Genomic DNA, 25,633 nt, shown 5'->3' with positions numbered 1-25,633 from the left:
CCAGGTCTCTTGCATTGCAGGCAGATTCTTCACTGTCTGAGCCACCAGGGAATCTCTTAAAAATAAATAATGAGAGGGGCTATATTTTAAGTGATGAAAGTACTTCTTTATCTCACTTGACAAGCAGTGTGGTGCTAGGTCATTTTCAGGTTAGTTCAGTGGCTCTGTGGTGTTAATGAGTAAAGTCAGAGTCTGTTTTGGCTGTTTCCTCAAGACCTAATATGACTGCAACAGCTTGAAGTAAGGTTAGAGAACAGGAAAGGGTGCCAGAAAGGTTAGAGAACAGGAAAGGGTTTTCTCCTTAGGTTCTTTATTTTATCAGGGAAAACACTCCCTCCCATAAGTTCCCAGCAGCTGTCATTTATGCTTAGCCCCAAGGCATGATGGGAAATGGTGATGGTGGTTTAGTTGCTAAGGCATGTCTGACTTTTGCAACCCCATGGACTGTAACCTGCTAGGCTCCTCTGTCCATGGGATTCTCCAGGCAAGAATACTGGAGTGGATTGCCATTTTCTTCTCCAGGGGATCTTCCCAACCCAGGGACTGAACCCAGGTCTTCTGCATTGCAGGCAGATTCTTTACTGACTGAGTTACAGGGAAGCTTGATGGGAAATGAGTATGTGGCATTTTGAGCCTCCATCATGGAAGCAGGCTCCACCCAGAGGATGCAGGGGGTAGCTCCAGTTATTGAATAGACCACTGAACAACATAGCACAGGGATCAAGTGACTAAGGGAATGTGTTTGTAGCAGATATTTTCATTTGTCTTCAGTACATGGTGCTACTCAGGCAATAGTAAACAACTACAGAGTATCTTTATGAAAATTCAGAGAGTAAACTCTTAATGCAGATTACTGAATATGAGGTACCATTTTCTACTGTGTACTAGATACTTTCAGTTCAGTTCAGTTCATTTCAGTTCAGTCGCTCAGTCGTGTCCAACTCTCCGCGACCCCATGAATCACAGCACGCCAGGCCTCCCTGTCCATCACCAACTCCCGGAGTACACTCAAACTCATGTCCACAGAGTCTCTGATGCCATCCAGCCATGTCATTCTCCGTCGTCCCCTTCTCCTCCCGCCCCCAACCTTTCCCAGCATCAGAGTCTTTTCCAGTGAGTCAACTCGTCGCATGAGGTGGCCAAAGAATTGCAGTTTCAGCTTTAGCATCAGTCCCTCCAATGAACATCCAGGATTGATCTCCTTTAGAATGGACTGGTTGGATCTCCTTGCAGTATAAGGTTTACCATCAGCTTATTTACATTTTCCAACAATAGCTCATAAAGTAAGTAGTATTATCCCTCTGTTACAGAGATCTAACAATGTATATATAGCAAGTTTTCTAAAGCCCCCTAGCTAGTAAGTAGCTATGACTGGAAGCTACATTTTTCTGAGGCCTGTGTGTGTTATACTTCTTAGCCTCCATCACATTCTTCCCTAAATGCTTACCTGCCCCATCCAAGAGAGATGGTTTTCCTCTCAAATGCAAGAAGGTGACCAGATGACTGCCTCCGAGGCCTTAATACAGTCATCTAAGAAGTGAGCATTCTTCGATGGTTTGAAATCTTTTGGTTATTTCTATTTTTTTCCTACTGTCCTAAAACCATTTTTTTTTTTTTTTTGAAGTACACTTAGGTATGACTCAGTGATTCTGAATACTTTTTCTTCCATTTTTAATTTTTCTCTCTGAGTGTTCCGTTCCTGTTTGCAGCTTTTGTGGCTGGATAAAGCCTAGGCAAGTCTTTGGACGTCAATCATTTTGAAGGGTGACTTTCTTGCATGACTTGGTAAGATCTGAAAGGAGGATAACAGGATGGGGAGGCTGTGGTGAGGCGTCCCCAGACAGCTGGCAGTCTTGAGCATCCAAATGTAATTGCTCTATTTATTCACCCCAGCCTTCCTGCTGTGTTCATCAGACTGCCCAGTGAACAGAGGGTAATCAGGGCTGAGATGGCCTCAGAAAGTCAGGCACGTACAACCAATGTTAAAAATACGTAAAAGAAAAATTTCTTGGATGTAATTTGCTCTCATAGAACTCAATTTCTGGATCAGAACAAGAGGAAACAGTGCAAAACTGGGGCACTAAAATTCATCTTTGCTGAAGAAAATGCAGGGAGAGCTGTGAACATTTAATAACTTTGGTATCTAACAGCCCATAGTAAGTGCTTGCTTAATGCATAGACAAGACAGGGAGGTTCAGAAAGCAGGCGACTCAAGGCATTTCCAATTTATTTAAGGAACTCTTTGATCTGTTTTGAAATTTAGGATTCTGCTTTTGACTTTGCTAGATAAAGTTGGAGTAGAAATGAATTATTCATATGAAATATTGCCTCAATAACACTGCATCAAATAAACATAATGAAAAGCTGCCCATGTTATATAAGGGAAGCTAAGTCACAACTCTTTTGAATTGCAAAGCTAAGCACTCGGGGCTAGACTCTTCCCCAACATTACTCTACAGTAAGAATCTGCTTAGGAGGATGTAACACTCAGATCCTTTTTATTTCCGGTCAGACATGCATTTGTGATTTATGGGTTTAAACTACAGTTGTCACCACGGTGATATTAAATCTCACAGTTCTCATCCTGAATCCATCCAAGTCATTGGAGGCCTGAGAGCAATTTCTGGGACAATGTATCCTATACCACTTCAGCACTTTAAGTTTACCACAGAAATATGGTAAAAACCAGTATAATCCGTGCCCCCCCACATCAATGCAGTTCAGTCACTCAGTTGTGTACAAATCTTTGCAACCCCATGGACTGAAGCACACCAGGCTTCCTTGTCCATCACCAACTCCCAGAGCTTATTCAAACTCATGTCCATTGAGTTGGTGCTGCCATCCAACCATCTAATCCTCTGTCGTTCCCTGCTCCTCCCACCTTCAATCTTTCCTAGCATCGGAGTCTTTTCCAATGAATCAGTTCTTCACATCAGGTGGCCAAAGGATTGGAGTTGCAGCTTCAGCATCAGTCCTTCCAATGAATATTCAGGACTGACTTCCTTTAGGATCAACTAGCTGGATCTCCTTGCAGTACCCCCACTATGGAAGGACGATATTTTCAGCAATTACTGAAAGCATACCTACATCCATGCCTTGAAGGGAAAATTTTAAGGCAAATAGAACCATCAATTATTGGTAATGTTTCTTTTCTGACAATTCTTTGGATAATAGATTAAAAGAGAGAGAAGAATAAACCAAACCTAAACAGTGCACGTCTGGGGAATTGAGCTGTGCTGAAATTCAATAGATAACACTTGCATTCTTGCTGACAATCCAGCTTTAAAGAACGGTAGTTCAATAAAGGTACAGAAAGGTGCCCAAGTCAGCCTTGGGCAAAACAGTGAGGAAGGCAGAGTTTGTCTTCAGAGCTACCCTTGTACCCTGGCCCTCCTTTCTCCATTCTTCCTTCAAAAATATTTATAGTCACGTGCAGTGTACTAGGCACTATGGTAAGGCCTGCAATTCAAGTGCAGACAAGATGGCACAGGCTTTGCCTGCTGAGAGCTGATGTTTTAGAGGGAAGAAAGGAACCTAAGTAATGAACAAACATGTACAATGAGTACAAGGCCAGGGGAATTGCAGGGTGCCTTGGGAGTGCATGGCTGGGTGACCTGTATATGAGAGGATGTGCCTTGAGGAAGGGTAATGTAAGATTGGAAGCTTACATTAGCTGGGGGAAAGGGTTGTTGATGAAGATTTGGGAGAGAGTGTTTCATGCACAGGAAACAGCATGGGCAAAGGCTTGGGGCTGAGAGAGAATAGAGCATGTTGTAGAAGTTGAAGAGTTTTCTGTTCCTGGGGATAATATTTTCAAGGGGGAGATTGGAGAGAGATGAAAAGGAGGCTTCCTCTGTGGCTCAGTGGTAAAGCATCTGCCTCCCAATGCAGGAGATGCAGGAGACGTGGGTTCAATCCCTGGGTGGGAAAGATCCCCTGAAGGAGGAAATGGTAACCCATTCCAGTATTCTTGCCTGGAGAATCCCACAGACAGAGGAGCCTGGTGACCTACAGTCCCTGGAGTCAGAAAGAGTCAGACGTGACTGAACATGCACTCAGGGCCTTATCAGATTATAAAGAGTTTATATTCGAGGAGACAAAGGGTTTGAACTTCGTGCTCGGAGTAATTGGGAGTTACCGAGGGTTTTCAGCAGGGATGTGGCATGGTGAAATTAGTATTTTGAAAAGATCACAGGTGATGGTCTAAGCAGTAATTGGAAGGGATGGAGGCAGAAAGATGATGGGAAGCCACTGCAGTCACCTGAGATGGGAGGAAGAGGGATCAAAGAGGTATTTTCAGTAGTACTTGGTGACTGATTGGCTGAAGGGTGACTGCGATACCCTCAGGAAAACTCTCTTAGAGAATGGAGGATAAGTTCATTGAGAGAACTGAGCATATTTAGTCAGAAGAGGTAAAGAGGATACATGAGAGACATTTTCAAATAGTACAGCATTGCTTAAATAATGTTTTGATTATATTAATTGTCTCTGAGTGACCAGCTAAGAGTACATCTATTAAAATTTTAGATGGCCACAGAAAATGAGCGTAGGTGTTCTCTGAATTCATGCATTGTGAAACTAGGGAGTGTGTCCCAGTCCAAAAGTTCTCCCTCACAAACCCAGGGACAGGAAGAGAGGTGTGTGTGTGTTAGTTGCTCAGTCGTGTCTGACTCTTTGCAATCCCAAGGACTGCATCCCGCCAGGCTTCTCTGTCCATGCAGTTCGCCAGGCAAGATTGGGCTTCCTTGATAGCTCAGTTGGTAAAGAATCCACCTGCAATGCAGGAGACCGTGGTTCGATTCCTGGTTCGAGAAGATCCACTGGAGAAGGGATAGACTACCCACTCCAGTATTCTTGGGCTTCCCTTGTGGCTCAGCTGGTAAAGAATCTGCCTGCAATGCAAGAGACCTGGGTTTGATCCCTGGGTTGGGAAGATCCCCTGCAGAAGGGAAAGGCTACCCACTCCAGTATTCTGGCCTGGAGAATTCCATGGACTGTATAGTCTATGGGGTCACAAAGAGTCGGACATGACTGAGCTACTTTCACTTTCAGGCAAGATTACCAGAGAGGATTGCTATTCTTTTCTGCAGAGGATCTTCCCGACCCAGGGGTTGAACCCTGTTCTCCTGCATTGCAGGCAGATTCTTTACCATTTGAGCTACAGGGAAGTCCTAGGAAGACGGGTGTGGGGAGCTGAAACAAAGGGCCACTGAGTTCTAGCTGTCTGCTGCATCTGTTGGGTACACGTGGGGGCAGAGTCAGTGCTTCTTGACCTGAGCTGCACCGTGGAGCTTCAGAGGGGAAGGATGAAGTTATAAAGAGGCAGATACCAGCAAGACATGAGGAGGGACTTTCTGATAATTGTCTGGCAATTGGTTTAGAGAGGCGAATGCCTCTTTCCTGGGTATATTCAGGTGGATCTGGCCATACATCAGTCAGGCAGGGGTTTTTCGTGTTGAGGTCCCCATCACATGATCTCTATTGTCCCTCATGTCCTGTGCTCAGTCATGTCTGACTCTTTGTGGCCCCCTGCACTGTAGCCCACCAGGCTCCTCTGCCCATGGGTGTTCCCAGGCAAGAATACTGGAGTGAGTTACCATTTCCTAGTGGGTCTTCCACACCCAGGGATCAAACATGGCTATCCTGCATTGCAGGAGGATACATTACCACTAGCCCCACCTGGGCAGTCCACTAGTTCCTTATGAACTGTCTGTAAAGAAATGATTCTAAAGAATTACATTCCCTGCCAGCCATAGGCGGAGAAGGCAATGGCAGCCCACTCCAGTACTCTTGCCTGGAAAATCCCATGGACAGAGGAGCCTGGTAGGCTGCAGTCCATGGGGTCGCGAAGAGTCGGACATCACTGAGCGAATTCACTTTCACTTTTCACTTTCATGCCTTGGGGAAGGAAATGGCAACCCACTCTAGTGTTCTTGCCTGGAGAATCCCAGGGACGGCGGAGCCTAGTGGACTGCCATCTATGGGGTCGCACAGTGTCGAACACGACTGAAGCGACTTAGCAGCAGCAACAGCAGCAGCCAGCCATGGGAAGCTGTCCTTCTCACTGGTCGCTGTACCATCACAAATCAGAATGAGGAACACAGGATTATTACTACAGGAGCTTTGAGTCTCTCTGCAGAGGATCGTTGTTCTGCCTTTCCAGATGTTTGCCATCTTGCAGCTGTATTAGTCTATGGTCTCTAGATATTGTCTTCATTTCTCTGAACAAAATGGGAAAGAGAATTTTCATTTTATCGAGTGAAAGCAGCCTCACTGAGTTCTTTTACAGAGATGTTTGTGTTATAATTCAATGCATGATATCAATTTGGGAAAAATAATTAAGAAACATCCAGAGGAAAATATTGTATCAGTTCTGTCTTTAGTTTTACTATGTTGCAATAAAGGCACAGAGAATCAATCTGCTGTTAGGGCTCAAAGTGAGCATGAGTTATATATGCTGTTTACAATTCCTTTTGAAAGCACTTAGGTGTTCTTTATAATATGAACACATGGCTACTGAGAACTCTCCTAAAACTGTCAAATTCATTTTACTTCTGTCCAAGTTTTTACCTGGATTTACTAAGTAAATAGACGCCTATCACCTCTTGCGTCACCTCTCTTCTTCAGGGTTATGCTTTTAAAAGCTTTTTCAACAGGAAATACGTTTCATTAGTGCTTGGAAAATAAATTGGTGAGGTGACAGATTCTGCGGTTTGATGGAAGCTCAATTATAATTGTATAACATAATACAGCAAGTGCAGATGAAATCCTATTAGGGTCTGGAAATCCAATATCTCATCTCTATGACTTTTAATTGATCTTTACACGTATTGTCATTGCAGTCAAATATCTGAGCTGATTCCAGTACACGTAAACAAATGTAAGCACATTAACTCTGTTAATAATTTTAACAAGTAATCTGTATTTCCCTTTAGACTGTCTCCAATTTTGCCTTGGCATAATTAAAGATATCAGCAGTGATAAGTCTAATGTGTTATTTAAAGTATGCATGTATTGAAGTCCTGCTTTTATCATTAAGTACATCATGATGTAATCTGTGTAGACATCATTCAGAAATTAGACCTTCTCTTTCTCTGAAGCGAACATGGATGATGGGGGCTGGGAAAAGGAGGCCCTGTGGAGTGGTATAGAAGTGGCAGATGAAGACTAGAAAGTCTGAGTTTAAGTCTTAAATTTACCCCTCAAATACCCATGGGAGATCTTTAACCTTTCTGATCTTGTTTCATCACCTCCCCTAACAAGGAGATGGACCTCATTTTTCTCATTTTTGTGCTATGCTAACATTCTGGGTTCTATGAGGCAGACACTGACTCCATACTTTGCTAAAAATCGACAGTTGAACATAAAAACTCTTGTCTTTATGTTCATTTTTGCTCAAATTTCATACAGTTGGACAATGTAAACTCAGGGGTGTCTGGGGCAGTGGTGAGGGAACATGTTTCTCTTGCTTATGGTCATATCTGCAACATTAAGCTCAGAGCCTGGAACTTGCTTAATCAATATTTGTTGAATGAATGAGTGAATTCATGCATGTGTTCTAGTTCTTTCTACCTTCCCGCAGAGATGGATTAGGGAGACTGTCTGGGCATCACCCCTCATATCCCTTGTGTTATTATCCTTCAGTTAGATAAAAACATCATGGAATTACCTCTGAAAGTACACCTTCATGACCTGACATGGCATAACACTGAACGCCTTCTTCTGTCCTTAATGAAATGGAAGTGAATCATGACAGATGCCGTCTCCCAGACTGTTGCCTGCATTCGCCTCTTAGAGCACAGAGTAGAGATGCTTCTGTTAGTCAAGGGCAAGTGGACACTTAATTTGTCAGTTTCCAGCTTGCTCCAAATGGGAACTAGCATGTGTTCATGACATTTGAGGATGCTCTTTGAGTATACCAAGAACATTAAAGTCTACACCATGCTGTAAACAAAAACAACTTTTAATACCAGCTATGACTAAACCCCATGCTTTTGTTCATTAGGTAGACCGAACATTCTGATTTGCAATTGGATATCTACAATTATCATGAAAAGCTGAGAAAATCTTCTCTGGCAGATCTTATCTCAACACACAGAGCAGATAAGATCCATTCGTAGATAGACAATCTCCATGCATAGGCAATCCCAGTAAAGTCTTTTCAGTGTGGTTTTTAGCAAGTGGGTGGCTTATTCAGGGGTTTAACTGTTTAAGTTCATAATTTTCGGAAATTGTCTTTGCACATATTAGCATATATTCATTTCACTGATTCTTTCTTTTGATGGGGATTCTCTGTCTGCTCCTTATTTCATCTGATTTGTTTTTGAAATGAAAAACCTTTTTCTTCTTTAGGTGTCCTTTGAAAAATAAATAGAATTTCCTGTACGTTAAAAAAAAAAATAAAGTTCCAATAACAAGCCTTCATTAAGGGCAAAACTCTGACGTGAAAAATTATTAGTACACTTCCTCCTGCATTAAGAACTTCTATGGAGAAGATGGAGAGAGTATTAGGAACTCCTGAAGCGAATAAGATCAACTCCAAGGCGACACCGCCTCTCTTGGATTAGTGACCTTTTTCTTGGTTTTTCTTGTTTGCACAAGCAGAGGCTTTTGACATATTCCCCAAGACCCTTAATTCCTCTCTGTTTGGCGTATTACCAGCAACATAAAAAAGAGAGAAAGAAGGAAGCTCTCATTTTATCTTTGAGCTGCTTAAATATTTATGTTCTAATTTGTTATTGACTTCATGTGGAGTTTTATCAAAATATAGATGGAAAAGTTTAAAGATCGCTCCTGGGAGAGCACTTAATCTATTTAAAAATAAATTTCTAATGGCCAGATTTTCTGGGCTTAAAACATGAAGCTATGAAAGAAAGCAAAACCAAAGAGGCCCAGTTTATACGCTGACATTTGTAGACAAGGATAAAGGAAAATCGGTATTGAAAAGGCTAATCAAACATCATTATGAATGCTCATTTTTTCATTTTTAAAAAAATATTTGATGAAAGTCTTTACTAGATTTCTAGTTTAATTACTTTTCATTTGCAAAAAAATGAAAAGTAATTAAAAACACCCTAGGATAAACCCTTGGGAATGAGTCTTTGTTGCATTTTGCCTCCTGTTTGTGTCGCACTTTAAGTATACTTATGCTTTCTTAGACACTTACTATGTTAATTCTTTCAGAAATAGCTACATGTTAAATGTAAGGACTGGGCAATTTCTACAGCAAAGGATTGAATTTCTAATGGTGAAATTTCAGAGAACAAAAGGAAAAGTCAATTTAGACAGATCATACACACACATTCTTTCAACTCTAGCCATATGGATCTATGCTTGAAGCTGTATTCTTTATCACTGCTGTCTTTATGACATAACTAATGTTATTTTTCCTTCTATTCTAAGACCTTGCTGACTCTTTTTGGCCAAAGTTCTTACAGCAACAAGTTGAATATTACACAGAAGAGCCTTATCTAACTGAGGAGGTTGTTTGAATAGATACTTCAAATTTTAACCTAATAAGACTTACTTTATTGGAAAAAGTGGTATATACTTTAATTAATTATTTTTTTAAAGACTAGATGTTACTTTGTGCTTTGATTGTTAGAAGATTTTCTTATTTGCCTGGATCAGAACTTCCCATATTTTAGGCCTCAGATCATGTCCAGTTCAGAGAAAATTTTTATGGATACTCAAATATAAGTCTGAATGGAAAAATAAAAGAAGGAGGGAAGGAAAGAAGGAAGGAAAGGAAGAAGGAAGGAACACATGAGTTGGCTTCTAGCTCTGAGGTTATAGGGTTAGCACAACTTTTAGAATTCCCTCAACTCCTTCATGTGAGATTTAATGGTTATCTCCTGTTGTGAATGGAGAGGACCAGGTATTTTGAAAGCCATGAAAAATACCTTCTCAAGACACTTGTAAAAGCTGCATGTTATCCATATCTAATATCAAAATTCTGGCCTAATTTTTTTACTATTATACCAGGGCCAGCCATGTTTGCTATTTATCTCAGGCATCAGATTTGTACAGTGTATTATCAGGGTTCTCCAGAGAAATGGAACTTATATTGGAGATTATCTATCTACTTTTGCTAGAATATAGTACATATGCTTTTTAAAACAACCTAGATGTCCATCTGCAGACGAATGGATAAGAAAGATTTGGTACATATTCACAATGGAGTATTACTCAGCCATTAAAAAGAATGCATTTGAACCAGTTCTAATGAGGTGGATGAAACTAAAGCCTATTATACAGAGTGAAGTAAGCCAGAAAGAAAAACACCAATACAATATACTAACACATATATATGGAATTTAGAAAGATGCAAATGATAACCCTGTATACGAGACAGCAAAAGAGACACAGATGTATAGAACAGTCTTTGGGATTCTGTGGGAGAGGGTGAGGGTGGGATGGTTTGGGAGAATGGCATCAAAACATGTATATTATCATATGTGAAATGAATCGCCAATTCAGGGTTGATGCATGTTACAGGATATTCGGGGCTGGTATGCGGGGATGACCCAGAGGGAGGATAAGGGGAGGAAGGAGGTGGGAGGGGGGTTCGGGAGGGGGAACTCATGTACACCCAGGGCGGATTCATGTCAGTGTATGGCAAAACCGACCAATATAATATTGTAAAATAATTAGCCTCCAATAAAAATAAAATAAAATAAAATTTTTATTTATTTATTTTATGTGGCTGTGCCAGGTCTTAGTTGTGGCAATAGGATCTTCAGTCTTCACTGTGGCATGTGAGATCTTTTAGTTGGGACAGACAAACTTTTAGTTGTAACATGTGAGTTCTAGTTCCTTAACCAGGGATTGAACCTAGGCTCCCTGTATTGGGAGCTTGGAGTCATAGCCACTGGATCACTAGGGAAATCCCACAATACGTATTATTAATATAAGAGTTGGGTCACGCGATTCTGGAAGCCCACAGTTTGCCATCTGCAAGCTGGAGGTCTGGACAAGCTTGTGGTATAGTTTGAAGACCTGAGAACTGGAGAGCTGGTCATGTAGATTCCAGTTCAAATCTGAAAGCCTGGGAACCAGGGCATTGAGGGCAGAAGAAGACTGATGGACCATCTCACATAGTCAGGCAGAGAGAGAAGGACTTCAGCCTTCTGTTTTCCTGCTCGCTTAAAGCCCTCAGTGTGGGATGATGCCTGTCCACGTCAGAGAAGGATGTTTGCTTTACTCAGTACACCATAAATTCAAATGCTGATCTCTTCTGGAAGCACTCTCAAAGATACCTCCAGAAATACCATTTAATCAGATATCTGTCTGGGTCAAGTTGACACATGAAACTCACTCTCACATGCAGTCACCCTGAAACTGCCTACCTGGCTGTGAAATGGGAGAGACTTGTCCAGGACCCCACACAGCTCTCTGTTGGACTTAAGAATAAATTAGACTTATGAACACATTCTTGGGATGTATCTCATTCATATATAGAGGACTTACTCGGCTTCCTTGGTGGCTCAGACAGTAAAAAATATGCCTGCAATGGAGGAGACCTGGGTTCGAGCCCTGGGTCAGGAAGATCCCCTGACAAAGGGAATGGAAACCCAGTCCAGCATTCTTGCCTGGGAAATCCCATTAACAGAGTAGCCTGGCAGTTTGGGCATGACTGTGAGTTGGACAGAGTCAGACACAACTTAGAGACTAATACTTTGACTTCACTTGTACTCCTAGGGTCATAAAATTCTCTCTACCAGTTACTAGTGAAGCAGGAATCAGTTCTGATGACCACATTCATCTTGTCAAATATAATTTAGAGCTTGCAAGCCAGATACTGTGTGATCTTTCTCAGTATCCATTCCAAACTCTTTGCCTTACCCTTTTTTAATAGAAGTTGTAAAGCTAACACATTTTAAGATTGCCTTGAAACTATGGGTGGCCCTGTAACACTATTCTGGCCAATGAAACACAAGCAGGAAAACACAAGCAGTAATCTTCTTGCTCGAGATTTCTGATAGGGCCTTTTCTTTCTTGATACAATGGACAGCACCATCCACCTTTATTTTACACTCTATCTTCCTTTTCTGCCTGGAATAAATGTGATAGATAGGCTTCCCTGGTCGTTCAAACAGAAAAGAGTCTGCCTGAAATGCAGGAGACCCAGGTTTGATCCCTAGGTTGAGAAGATCCCCTGGAGAAGGAAATGGCAACCCATCCCGTATTCTTGCCTGGAGAATTCCATGGATAGAGGAGGTTGGTGGGCTACTGTCCATGGGGTTGCAAAGATTCGGACATGACTGAGTGACTAACACACACACACACACACACATACACACACACTGGAGCTTTAGCAGCCGTAGCAAGACAAGGAAAGTTAGAGACCAATATCCTTCACTTGACAAATCAGCCCTATCAATTACCTCTCAGATTTCTTGTAGAAGCCCTGACAAATGGGTTTTCTAAGGCTCAGAACCAAATGCAGTCCTTGACTGATGCAGGTAGGCATTGGGAAAATAGGGGGAAAAGAACAGGAGAGAGTCTCTGGCCCATGGTTGTGTGAGCAGGGCATCTCTATAGGAGCTGGAGGCTTTAACGCAGTGTCCTCCACAGACAAGCTCAGGGCTCATTTCCTGCCTGAGAAACCTGGAGCACACAGAGCGAGGAAACACATTTCTGGCTGTTAACGCAGAGTCAGTGGCAACTCCAGTGTTAATCCTACAGGCTGGAAATAAATTATGCTCTGTCTCCACCAGACCGAATCTCTACTAAAACAGCATTAACACCTATTTATATTTTTCTATCAATATTTCATAAATTTGAAGAGAAACAGCTTGAAAGAATTCAGATGATTTTTTTTTCTCTCTGTGTGCTTTCAGAGCATCAATTATTGCTGTGGGGCACCTTCAGCCTAGCCTGAAGCTGCAGTAAATCCCCCAGTTCTAACTTTGAAGATTTTAGAAATGCTAATAGTGGAATGTGTATGAATTATTACTTTTGCTCTAGTGCAGTGATACTTTCCTGAAAAGTAAACAAAATCCTCATTCAACTCAAGAATGAATGATCATTGGAGGAGGGGCTTGGGTTGGGGGATATGAGTGGAGAGTAACAGGGAGGGTGCGTGAATTTCTTAATAGCTTTTAACCGAGCTTCTCACCAAGTGAAGCATATAGATAGGTGAAAAGAGTGTTAGTATAATGTCTTTATGTGTTTTTTCTAAATATTTCACCTTTTCTGACTAATTTGATTCTTATAAAAATATTACTTGGCAGGCAGGTTAATTACAACTATTCACAGTTTTCAGATGAGGAAACCTAGCCATAAAGCATTTTTTCCCCCCTTGATGGGCTTCTCAGTGTTCTCACCACTTAGAATTGGTATTACAATGGAGATCTATTGGTCATGTCTATTACCTCATTGTCCTTCAAGCTTGGTAATTAAAAAAAAACAACTTGACTAACTTCCCTCATTCAACTCTTGAAAGCAACAATAACCAAAGGATAGAAATAATTGTGAATCTTTTTATATCTGCATCCAAATTGAACCAGAAAAGGTAAAGAGGGAATGAAAAAGGGAGGAAGGAGGATCAGAACTAGCAACTATTGAATACTTGTTATTATTATCAAGATTGCTGGGAAAAATATCAATAACCTCAGATATGCAGATAACACCACCCTTATGGCAAAAAGCAGAGGAACTGAAGAGCCTCTTGACGGAAGTGAAAGAAGAGAGTGAAAAAGCTGGGCTCCAAAATCACTGCAGATGGTGACTGCAGCCATGAAACTAAAAGATGCTTGCTCCTTGGAAGAAAAGCTATGACAAACCTAGACAACATGTTAAAAAGCAGAGACATTACTTTACCAACAAAGGTCCGTCTAGTCAAAGATATTGCTTTTCCAGTAGTCATGTTTGGATATGAGAATTGGGCCATAAAGAAAGCTGAACATTGAAGAATTGATGCTTTTGAATTGTGGTGTTGAAGAGTTCCTTGGATAGCAAGGAGATCAAAGCAGTCAATCCTAAAGGACATCAGTCCTGAATATTCATTGGAAGGATTGATGCTGAAGTTGAAGCTCCAATACTTTGGCCATCTGACCTGAAGAACTGATTCCTTAGAAAAGACCCTGATGCTGGGAAAGATTGAATGCAGGAGGAGAATGGGACGACAGAGGATGAGATGGTTGGATGGCATCACTACCTCGATAGACATGAGTTTGAGCAAGCTCTGGGAGTTGGTGATGGGAACTCCCAGAGGGAGTTCTGGCATGCTGTAGTCCATGGGGTCACAAAGAGTCAGACACGTCTGAGCAACTGAACTGAACTGAATACTTGTTATAGAGTGGGAAGGTGTGGGAGGTACAATGTATCATCTCAGGGACTAGGACAAGAACTATATCTGAGGTGCCTTATTCCCATCTTATAGGTGGAGAGATACACTCAGAGAGTTAGTCACTTGCCAGAGGTCAAGAGCTAGAAGAATGATTATACTGAGGAATAAGCTTTCAAAATCTATGATCTTGATAAAGAAAAGGTAGTATATACATAAATGGAATTTATTCAATCTTAAAAAGAAGGAAATTTTGCCATTTGTTACAGCACATAAAAACCTGGATGACATTGTGCTAAAGTGAAATATACCATGCATAATTCCATTTATATAAGGTACCTAAAATAGTGAAATTCACAGAGGTAGAGAATAGAAAGATGGTTGCCAAAGGTTGAGGAGAGGAGGGGGGAATGGGGAGTTATCATTTAATTACTGTTATATACAGTAAATAAGTTCTAGAAGTCTGCTGATAACAGAGTGCCCATAGTAAATAATACTGTATTGTACACTTGTAAATTTGTTGAGTGTAGATTTCACATCAGGTGTTCTTACCACAAACAAAAATGCACGTCACTTGTGCTTTTACAGGTACTTTTTGTGTTGTATCTAAGAAGATTTTGTTTAACCCAAGGTCACAAAGATTTACTTCTATAAATCTAGCTGTTTTCTTCTAGGTGTTTCATAGTTTCATACTCTATAAAATACTTTCATTTTTTTACTTGGAAGAGGGTCAGCCTTTTTGTTCTATTCAAACCTTTAACTGATTGGCTGAAGTGCTTTTCTCAGTCTCCTGATTTAAAGGTTTATCTCATGAAAAACACCCTTACGGAAACACCAGAATTATGCTGATCATGTATCTGGGGTAACTTTTGGTCCTGTCAAGTTGACACATAATAACTATTAAACTCCCTCACTCTCTCCTTGCTTCCTCTCTTGCCCCATCTCTCTGGCTGTAACTGCCCAGAATAGAACTTCCATTGCACTGAGTTGGGGTGTAGAATGTACTAGCATGTTGTGACTCAAATGCCATGGAGTCTTCTTATTCTTTTCAAAATTTATTAGAGTTTTCATCAATACATGTTTCTCCATTTGCTGTATGCTGTTAAGATAATTTCTAGAGAATTAAAAATTTTAAATTCATCAGATAGAATGGAATCCATTCTCCCTCCCTCACTCCCTTTCTTCCTCCCTCCCCTCCTTTCTCCAACACATGCTTATTAAGGTCTCTAGCCCTGACATCGGAGAAGGCAATGGCAAGCCACTCCAGTACTCTTGCCTAGAAAATCCCATGGATGGAGGGGGGTCGCTAAGAGTTGGACACGACTGAGCGACTTCACTTTCACTTTTCACTTTCATGCATTGGAGAAGGAAATGGCAACCCACTCCAGTGTTCTTGCCTGGAGAATCCCAGGGACGGGGGAGCCTGGTAGGCTTCCGTCTATGGGGTCACACAGAGTCAGACACGACTGAAGTGACTTAGCAGCAGCAGCAGCAGCAGCCCTGACATAGTCACATTAGAGGAAAGTATCTTATCCACCCATCCTTGTTTATCAAACTCTTTGGGGAAATAACTTGCAAAGATTGGAGGTCCAAGAACTCTGGATGTGAACATTGAATGCCAGCCCTTGAATTACCAATGAAAAAAGGGTGCCCTGTAAAAGAGGTTTACACTGGTAAGAATCAGACAGGGTCCTTTTTAACAATGGAATGTTAACTTCAAAAATCATCTGTCTTATGAGGGAGGTGGGAGGGGACATATGTACACCTACAACTGATTCATGTTGATGTATGGCAGAAATCATCACAATATTGTAATTATCCTCCAGTTAAATATTAAATTAAAAAATCATATATTCTGTACCTTAGAGTAGTATATGGTCTAAAGCAGTAATTAAGTGTTTGGACTTATTGTCTTCTGCAAAGGTGAATTTTTGTTATTGATCATAACTTTTAGAATATTTTATATGCCTAGATATAGCTAAAATTTCATTTTATAGATGTTATACATTGTGTGTTTTACGGTAGTGATGTATTTAGATTTTCTCTGTAAATTACTTGTGTTCCAACATCAGAAAATTGAATAATGATTTTGTAATTTTCTTTATTAAAAGTAGCTAATACAGTTTTGAAACTAATGGGAGATGAACCATCTCCAATTCAATCATGGATTTTAATTATGGATACTTGGGTGGGATATTTTGGAATCCAGATATTAAGAATAATTATTAGCTCCTGAAACAATGGGTGTTAATTGTGTGTGTTCCTACGTGTGTGTATTTATGTTCAATTCAAGAAATGGAGATTAAATGGTTTCTATGTATGAGAATTTGTACCAGAGCCACAAAAGTCCTCCATCAGCTTTCAGTCTACTTGGAGGATGGGGAACATGCAAATAAGATGGTAGAAAGTCTAAGAAAGTCACATCAGAGGTTGGAATAAATTCTGTGGAGTTTCAGAGAGGAGAGTAAATGCAGTTTGTTGGGGGGCTCAGGATATGCACAGGGGAGGTGATACTGAGATTATAAATATATGCACTTTGAGTCAGAATTAATTGCTTTCATGTTCTTTGCATTTTCATTCCAGTATTTGTTTCATTCAGCTTTAGCATACTTCATTGTTTGTATTTGGTTATTGACTAGTTTTAAAGCTTCTTGAGGACAGGGACCTTGTCTAGCCATCTAATCTCCAGGGTAGTTGCTAAACAAATATTTGTTTAATTAAATGTAGCACTACTATGCAGACATTATTCAGAAGCTCAGAGCTCTAATCTATATGGGTCAAAATACCTTTGATAAGAGGGTTTCAGATTAACACATAAATCCTATGCAGTAATTAACATGTTTATTTGAAAAGCAGTTAGGGCCCAGATAAAATTTGAAGCGACGAAAATATTTTTGAGTAGCAAAGGGGATGTGTCAGGATATCCTTGTCTACAGATAAATGGGAGAAAAAGGTGCTTGTAATAATTAAACAATGACTGATGCACTTATTTCATACCCATGACTATACATTTAACTTTTGCTAAGGATTACCTATAGTGCCCACCTCCCTGTGCAAGGCTGTGTTACAAGGTATGGGTAGATAAAGAAAACTTGGTTCATGCCCACAAGGAGGTTTTCAAAGTATGTTGACATCAGAAATACATTATCAGCATTGTTTCTCTTGCTTCTGCCTTCTAATTTCTCATTAGTTGATTCTCACTACCCAGCATCGAAGAGGGCATGGAAACCCTCTCCAGTATGCTTGCCTGGAGAATCCCATGGACAAGGGAGCCTGGTGGGCTACAGGTTGTGGGGTCGCAAAGAGTCAGACATGACTGAAGCAACTTAGCACAGCACACAGCACCCAGCATCCGCTATATCCTGATTCTAAAGCCAACCTGAGTGAGGTGGAAATATAGCCTCATTTTCACTTTTCAGAAGGGCTTGAAAATGAGTCTCACTCTTGGGATCCAGGACCCAAGCCTCAGTCAGGGACGCTAGGATGTTGCTTCCTTGAGTCTTAACAGCTAGAATTGAAAGTGATACTGTTTTGTTGTCGCATGGATGGAATTGTAATATTTGCTCCTCTATCTCTTTTATCTGGTCTGGCACTTTCTTTTCTCTGGGCTTCCACCTTATCTCCCACTCTTTTGTCAGCCATATACTTATGCACATTTTCTCTGGCCCTCTGGCCCCAAACATTAGCCTTCTTGTTTTCATTCAGTCTCTTTCCCTGAGGATTAGGGTATTACCTTTGTATATCACACTGGGGGCCCCAACCCTATAGGGGATGGGTAGGTCTCCCAACACTGCCATTATTGTCCTCCTCCATTTCCTGAGAGTTCTTACTCTCCTCCTTTTAAAATTTGCTACTCAAATGCCTACTGTCAGACCAGCTCACCCAGGAGTAACAGTCTTATGAATTGTGCTAAATTTTCCGGACTCCTTGGATTCCAGGTCTAGACCATCCAGCTGCCTTTCCCTGGGTCAGTCACTGCAGCTGGGCTACATTCTGTGCCTCCTTATCACAATTCTTACCCTATCTGGTTTCTCTGCTCTTTCTTCTGGTCCCACGTTTCTCAGGTCTCTTTAAACAAAGCTCAAGTCCAGATAGGTATTGCCAAATTGACCTTTTATTAAATGATGCTCCCAATCTCATTAAAACAGTTTTCTTATTAAGTATACACACATGCATTCAACTGTAAATCCATCATTTTTAAATATTAACTTTGTGTCCAAGTGTTGGTATTTCTTTTCAACCATCCATCCATCCATCCACCTATTCATCCTTCCAACAGATATTTAGCAAGAAACTATTGAAGTTAAGCTCTCTGGCTCGAATGATGATTGATAAATTAAAGCCATACAAAAACTCTGAAGATAAAACTCTGCTAGTTTCAGAGTTTCTGAGATGACAATGTGAATTCTTTAAATTTCTTACAATATAATTCTGAATTATAAATTCTAGACCTTGGAAAGTAACTTTGAAACTAAGCATATTTTAAGCTCAAGTAATAAAAATATGATCTTCACTCTGTTATATGGGATTTTAAAGCTAATTGTTATGTGTCAGGTATTTTACATACTTTATGGGATAGATTTGATCATTATCCCCCGTTTAAGATATGAAGATAAAAAATAGAGACCCAGAGAAATTTGAGTAACTGCTCCAAAGTCAGTTTTCAGAAAGCAGTAGAGAGAGACTGTAAGCGTTTCTTGGTCTAAAGTCCATGTTCTTACATCTTATATCACCTAGCTAATATTTGTTGTTGCTCAGTTGCTAAGTTGTGTCTGACTCTTTGAGACCCCATGGAGTGTGCGCACCAGGCTCCTCTTCCTCCACTATCTCCTGGAGTTTGCTCAAATTCATGTCCATTGAGTAGGTGATGCTATCCTTTGCCTTCAATCATTCCCAGCATCAGAAAGTCTGCTCTTTTCCAAGAAGTCTGTTCTTCGCATCAGGTGGCCAAAGTATTGGAGCTTCAGTTTCAGTATCAGTCCTTCCAGTGAATATTCAGAGTTGATTTTGTTGAGGATGGACTGGTTTGATCTCCTTGCTGGCTAAGGGACTCTCAAGAGTCTTCTCCAGCACCACATTTCAAAAGCATCAATTCTTTGGCACTCAGCCTTCTTTATGGTCAACTCTCACATCCATACATGTGCCATGCTGTGTTTAGTTGCTCTGTTGTGTCTAACTCTTTGCAACCCTCTGGACTGTAGCCCGCCAGGCTCCTCTGTCCATGGGGTTTCTCTAGGCAAGAATACTGGAGTGGGTTACCATGCCCACCTCCAGGGGATCTTCCCAACCCAGAAATTTAACCAGAGTCTTCTGCATTGCATGTGGATTCTCTATCAGCTGAGCTACCAGGGAAGCCCCATACATGACTACTGGAAAAGACATAGCTTTGACTATATAAACCTTTGTCATCAACGCGATATCTCTGCTTTTCAATATGCTGTCTAGGTTTGTCATAGCTTTCCTTCCAAGGAGCAAGCGTCTTTTAATTTTATGGTTGCAGTCTTCATTCGCAGTGATTTTGGAGCCCAACAAAATGAAATCTGTCTCTGCTCCTACTTCTTTCCCATCTATTTGCATGAAGTGATGTGACCTGATGCCATGATCTTAGTTTTTTTTTTAAGTTGAGTTTCAAGCCAGCTTTTCACTCTCCTCTTTCACCCTCATAAAGAGGCTCTAGTTTCTCTTCACTTTCTGCCATTACAGAGATATCATTTGCATATCTGAAGTTGTTGATATTTTTCCTGGCAACCTTGATTCCAGCTTGATCCAAGCAGCCCAGAATTTTGCATGATGTACTTTGCATAGAAGTTAAATAAGCAGGGTGATGATATACAGCCTTGTCATACTCCTTTCCCAATTTTGAACCAGTCCGTTGTTCCATGTCTGGTCCTAACTGTTACTTCTTGACCTGCATATGGCTTTCTCAGGAGACAGGTAAGGTGATCTGGTATTCTCATCTCTTTAAGAATTTCCCACAGTTTGCTGTGATCCACACAAAAGTTTAAGCGCAGTCAATGAAGCAGAAATAGATGTTTTTCTGGAATTCCCTTGCTTTCTCCATGATCCAACAAATCTTGAAAATTTGATCTCTGGTTCCTCTGCCTTTTCTAAACCTTACTTGTACTTCTAATATATAATGGAGATTAAAAGCAGAATTTGAATTTTTACAATATGATTCTATTAGAATATTTTCTTATTTTTTTTTTTAAAGTGGTGCTTTATAAGAAAGCTTTGGTACATATACACAATGGAGTATTTTTCAGCCATCAAAAAGAATGCATTTGAGTCAGTTCTAATGAGGTGGATGAAATTGGAGCCTATTATACAGAGTGAAGTCAGCCTGAAAGAAAAACATCAATACAGCATACTGACGCATATATATGGAATTTAGAAAGATGGTAACCTTAATCCTGTATGCTGCTGCTGCTGACGAGACAGCAAAAGAGACATAGGTGTATAGAATAGTCTTTGGGACTCTGTGGGAGAGGGTGAAGGTGGGATGATTTGAGAGAATGGCATTGTAGCATGTATATTATCATATGTGAAATGAATCACTAGTCCACGTTTGACGCATGATACAGGATGCTTGGGGCTGGTGCACGGGGATGACCTGGAGAGAGGATATGGGGAAGAGGAAGGTAGGAGTGGGGTTCAAGAGGGGAAACACATGTGCACCTGGGGCAGATTCGTGTCAATGTATGGCAAAACCAAGCAATATACTAATGTAAAGTAATTTGCCTCCAAAAATATATATATATATATAGTATTATATAAAAATAAATAAAAAAAAAATGCCCTTTTCCTTGGGAATAACTTTAAAAATAAATAAATAAAATTCACCCTGATAAATCTGTCCTAATAAGGTAATATTATGTGGTCATCACCCAACACCAACCCTGCCTGCAGTATTCATGTAGTATTTAAATAATTGGGACTGCAGCTAAAGAAAGGGGGACCAGTAAAAAGAAAGCACATGACTTTACTTCTGCTCAGGAACTTTTCTTGTGGTGAAGTATCTCTGCCTTTCACTCAAATTTTAATAGCTCTGAATTTTTTACCAAACTTTATCATGCCCTTTATATGGTTTCCTAGCCCATGGCAGACAGCATAAGGCTGATAAAGGCATGGAACTGCAAGAAATCATAGCTGCTGTGTTTTGGTGAGAGAATGTGGGAAAACTATAATAGCAGGCAAAGGGACTAAGAAAACAGTATTTGAGAGATCGTTTATTGTCAGACCCTAGATACACCCGCCTCAGTAAGGCATTGTTGTATGATAATTGCCTCTTTACAACCATTTTAAAGGGAACTGGTGCATAGCAATGCACATCATGATGACTTTGGGAACCAAGTGACAAATTAAAATATATTCCAGTTCTTTCTCTTGGAAAGCAGGAGAGTGTGTACAGCATATGAGTGTGTGGAAATCCAAAATTGTTTAGGGTTTTATGGAATAAGGCTCTATTACCAGAAAAATTCGTTCATTTGAAATATGCGTCCCAGTGCTACTTCTTACTCTCCCTGTGACTTTGGGGAAGTTTTTGTTTCTCATAGACTGTTCCTTTCTCTTTAAAATTAGGCTTATAGCAATGATGATGGATTGGTTGTGATGATTAACTTAGATCACGTGCTAGCACAACTCCTAACGTGTGGTAAGTACTGAAAAAAAGAGTTTGTTATTAAATTTCAGGTTCTGACCATTTACATTTTGCCCATGTTTTTACTTGGATCCTTGGATTTAAGTGTTTTGCATTTTAAAGTTAAAGAAAATTCATCTGCAGAGGTGTGTTTATTAGGGAGCTTTTTAACAGTATCTTGAACTCTATCCGTGACTGATTTCCTTATTACTTCTTACGATTACATGAGACTCAGCTACATTTCTCATCTCTTTTTTTTTTCCCCTCACCCAGTCATTACATAGGTGCCACATGGCAGCCATGATCTAGATTGAAGAGCAGTAGGCCAGTCTTTAGAGATACAGATTTTATTTTGTCCTGTAACTGTGTGAATTCAGATAAGCAGCTTAACTTCTCTGGGCTTTCTCAGTCTGAGTTATTCCCTAATATTCTTATAATCTGTTTTTATAGCATTTTCTATCAGTCTTTGGAATTATTTTAATACTTTATTTGGATAAATTTAAATATATTCATACAATAGTGTTTGTATGGACTCTGGGGTCAGTTTAACTAGCTCCAATACTTACTAGTTCTGTGAAGGCAAACAAATGACCTAACTTGTTTGTATCTCTTTTTACTTATTTATAAAATGGAGATAAAAGTATCTACTCTGTAGGCTTGGTATAAGGATAAAAAAATTGGTAATGTACCTGCAGCATTTGAAATCACGCCTAGCTTATAGTAAAAGCCCAAGAAGGGATATGGAGATGAATACATTTTTTAAGAGCTGGCAGTTGCTTGGGGGAGACTAAAGCATATACCAACAACAAGGAGAAGTATGATACATGTTCAGTAGAGGAGAAACTGTAGAACCTGGTGGAGCATGAAGAAAGGGGCAATTAATTTCAACTGAAAGGACCAGGAAAGGTGTCATGAATTCAGTCAGCTGTGGTCTGCATATGGAGAAGGGAGCTGGATGTCAAGGGAATAATTTCTTGGTGAAAGAAACAAAAAGAATCAAGTGAGGAAACACAGCAGCTACCCACTGGGTTTCTTTGGCTGCAGTGTTGAAGCTGAGTGAGGGTGTGGACGGGGGATGAAATTGGGAAAATGGCCTGGGATTAGATCCGCAAGAGGTTCACCAAGGGGTGCCAAGTTGATGCTATGGGTAGCAGGAAGCGTTGAAGGTTACTGAAGCGGTAGGATCCCATTTGTGAGCTAGGAAAATGACTCAGGTGATTCCGTCAAGGAGGAATTAGAGGAGAGAGAAACTGGAGTCAGGGAGGACAGTCAGGGGCCATTGGAATAGTCTAGAGAGAGATTCCGGAGAAGGCAATGGCAAGCCACTCCAGTACTCTTGCCTAGAAAATCCCATGGATGGAGGAGCCTGGTAGGCTGTAGTCCGTGGGGTCGCTAAGGGTCAGACACGACTGAGAGACTTCACTTTCACTTTTCACTTTCACACATTGGAGAAGGAAATGGCAACCCACTCCAGTGTTCTTGCCTGGAGAGTCCCAGGGACGGGGGAGCCTGGTGGGCTTCCGTCTATGGGGTCACACAGAGTCGGACACGACTGAAGTGACTTAGCAGCAGCAGTTAGCAGCAGAGAGAGATTCACATGTGTTCGTGCTCAGTCATGTCTAGCTCATTGCGACCCCTTGGACTGCAGCCCCCAGGTTCTTCTGTTCATGGAATTTTCCAGGTGAGAATACTGGAGTTGGTTGCCATTTCCTGCTCCAGGGCATCTTCCCGACCCAAGGATTGAACCCAAGTCTCTTGTATCTCCTGCATTGGCAGGCAGATGAGGGTCTAAACTGAAGAAGTGGTTGCAGTGGTGAAGAGAAGGGCTAGAACTGAGATCTGGAAAAATAGGTGCTGCCTTGTAAATTCTCCTACCCATTGTTCCTTTTTCTCCATGATATGGAGAAAATGGTCTCCATGCTTTGGTTCCAACTGTCTGTCTTTCCCGGTTCTGTGCATCTCCTATGGTGATCTCACTGTACTCATTAACCCACCTGTATAAAGGTTTGAATGGCAAGACCTCAGTGATTTAGGAAGCTGACAGCTTTTATCCCCACTTCTTTTTTGAGGCAGGGGATATTTTAGAAGCAGAAGACAATGACACAACAGATAGTTTTTGTTTAATTGAGAGGTTTCCAAACAATAACTAACCTGAAAACCTTCCTTTTCTTATAGGACACCACATTATTGAGAGGTGCTGTTGAGCCTCCTCATTATGTATCTGCAATGGATACTAACAGGAATTTTGTAGGGTGCATTTTGTAATGCAGTGTCTGAGGTAAGGAGGCATTGTATTTCATCATTGCCTGGGTTTGGTAATAGTCAATGTGAAAGGAAACATCTAGATCAATAGAGTTAACTATTATAGGTGGCATCTATGCATTGCAGGGCAGATGTTCTCTCTACTTGAAAGAGTATATTTTAAGCAACTGAAGGTCACAGGGATTCTCTTTAATTAGTCATACCTGGTCTGACAAAAGGAGGTGAAACTCATGAATCTGTGTGAAATAATGAATCAGAAACCAATCAATGAACACTGATGAAACAGAATAACAAAAGAAGATCAGAACCAGGTAGAAACACCTTTAGGCAGTTAACAACTTTAGAGTGACAACAATGCCCTGATGAGAAGAGATTGCTACTGTATGGTTCTTGGCTTCACTGATAATTATTCTGCATTGAATGTATTATTATGTATATATACATATAGATTATGCATAGATGTATATGTACCTAATACACATCTATGTCAACGATGTAAGAGTCATTCAACAAACTTTCCTTAACACTTTCTGTGTGATAGATGCTATCTCTTCAGACAGATACTCAGATAGAGGTACTGAGGTTAAAATAGTCAATAAAAACAGACCAAGTCCTGAAGAACTTATATTCTAGTAGGAGAAACAGACAATAAATATATGTTGAATCAGGAGATGATCAACTCTAAGACTGAAAATAGAGAACATGTTGGTGGGGCAGAGAATGAAAGGCAGAAGCAGGGTTACATTCCGTATAGTATGTCTTTAGTGTGGGGATGTCCACACCAAGAATTGAAGAAGGCTTGCAGAGATCTGGGGATGAAAAGTAGTCCAGCCAGAGGGGATAGGAAGAGCAAAACCTTAAGGTGAGATGTCTTGGTATTTTTGAGGAACAGCAGTGAGGCAGGGTAGTAGGAGCAGAGAGAGGGAGACGGGATGTGAGGAGACGAAGTCAGAAGAACAGCTAGGTCTGTCAGGCCCTTGAAGGACAGGTAAGGACTCACATTTCATAGTGCGTGAGATGAGAAGCTTCTGGAAGCATATTATTAATCCTTTATGCTGACTGCATAGAGTTAATTGTATAACTTGCATCTAATTCTTCATGACCTATTTTTGCATCTAAAAATTCCTAAAATAAGGTATGCCCATATCTAGTCCTCTTCTGTCTTGTTTGCCATTTTCTCATCAACAGTGCCCTACCCAGCACACTGCAGAGACACTCTGATGCTGTTCTAGGTCCTCCCACTGTATCCTTACACAGTTTAGTAAAACATTCTTCTTACTCAGTTCTCCCACCAAGAAAATGGAAATACTCTCACTAAACTCACTTTATTAATGGTATAACAAGAAAAAAAGGAAATAATACCCCAATTCATGATCTGATAATATTCTTTATATAATTGCCATAGAGTTTCCCTTGTGGCTCAGCTGGTAAAGAATCTGCCTGCA

This window comes from Moschus berezovskii, chromosome 6, assembly GCF_049115385.1.
Source record: "Moschus berezovskii isolate FMDL1 chromosome 6, NW_MosBer_1.0, whole genome shotgun sequence".
Classification (NCBI taxonomy): domain Eukaryota; kingdom Metazoa; phylum Chordata; class Mammalia; order Artiodactyla; family Moschidae; genus Moschus; species Moschus berezovskii.
This window is presented reverse-complemented; position numbering follows the sequence as displayed.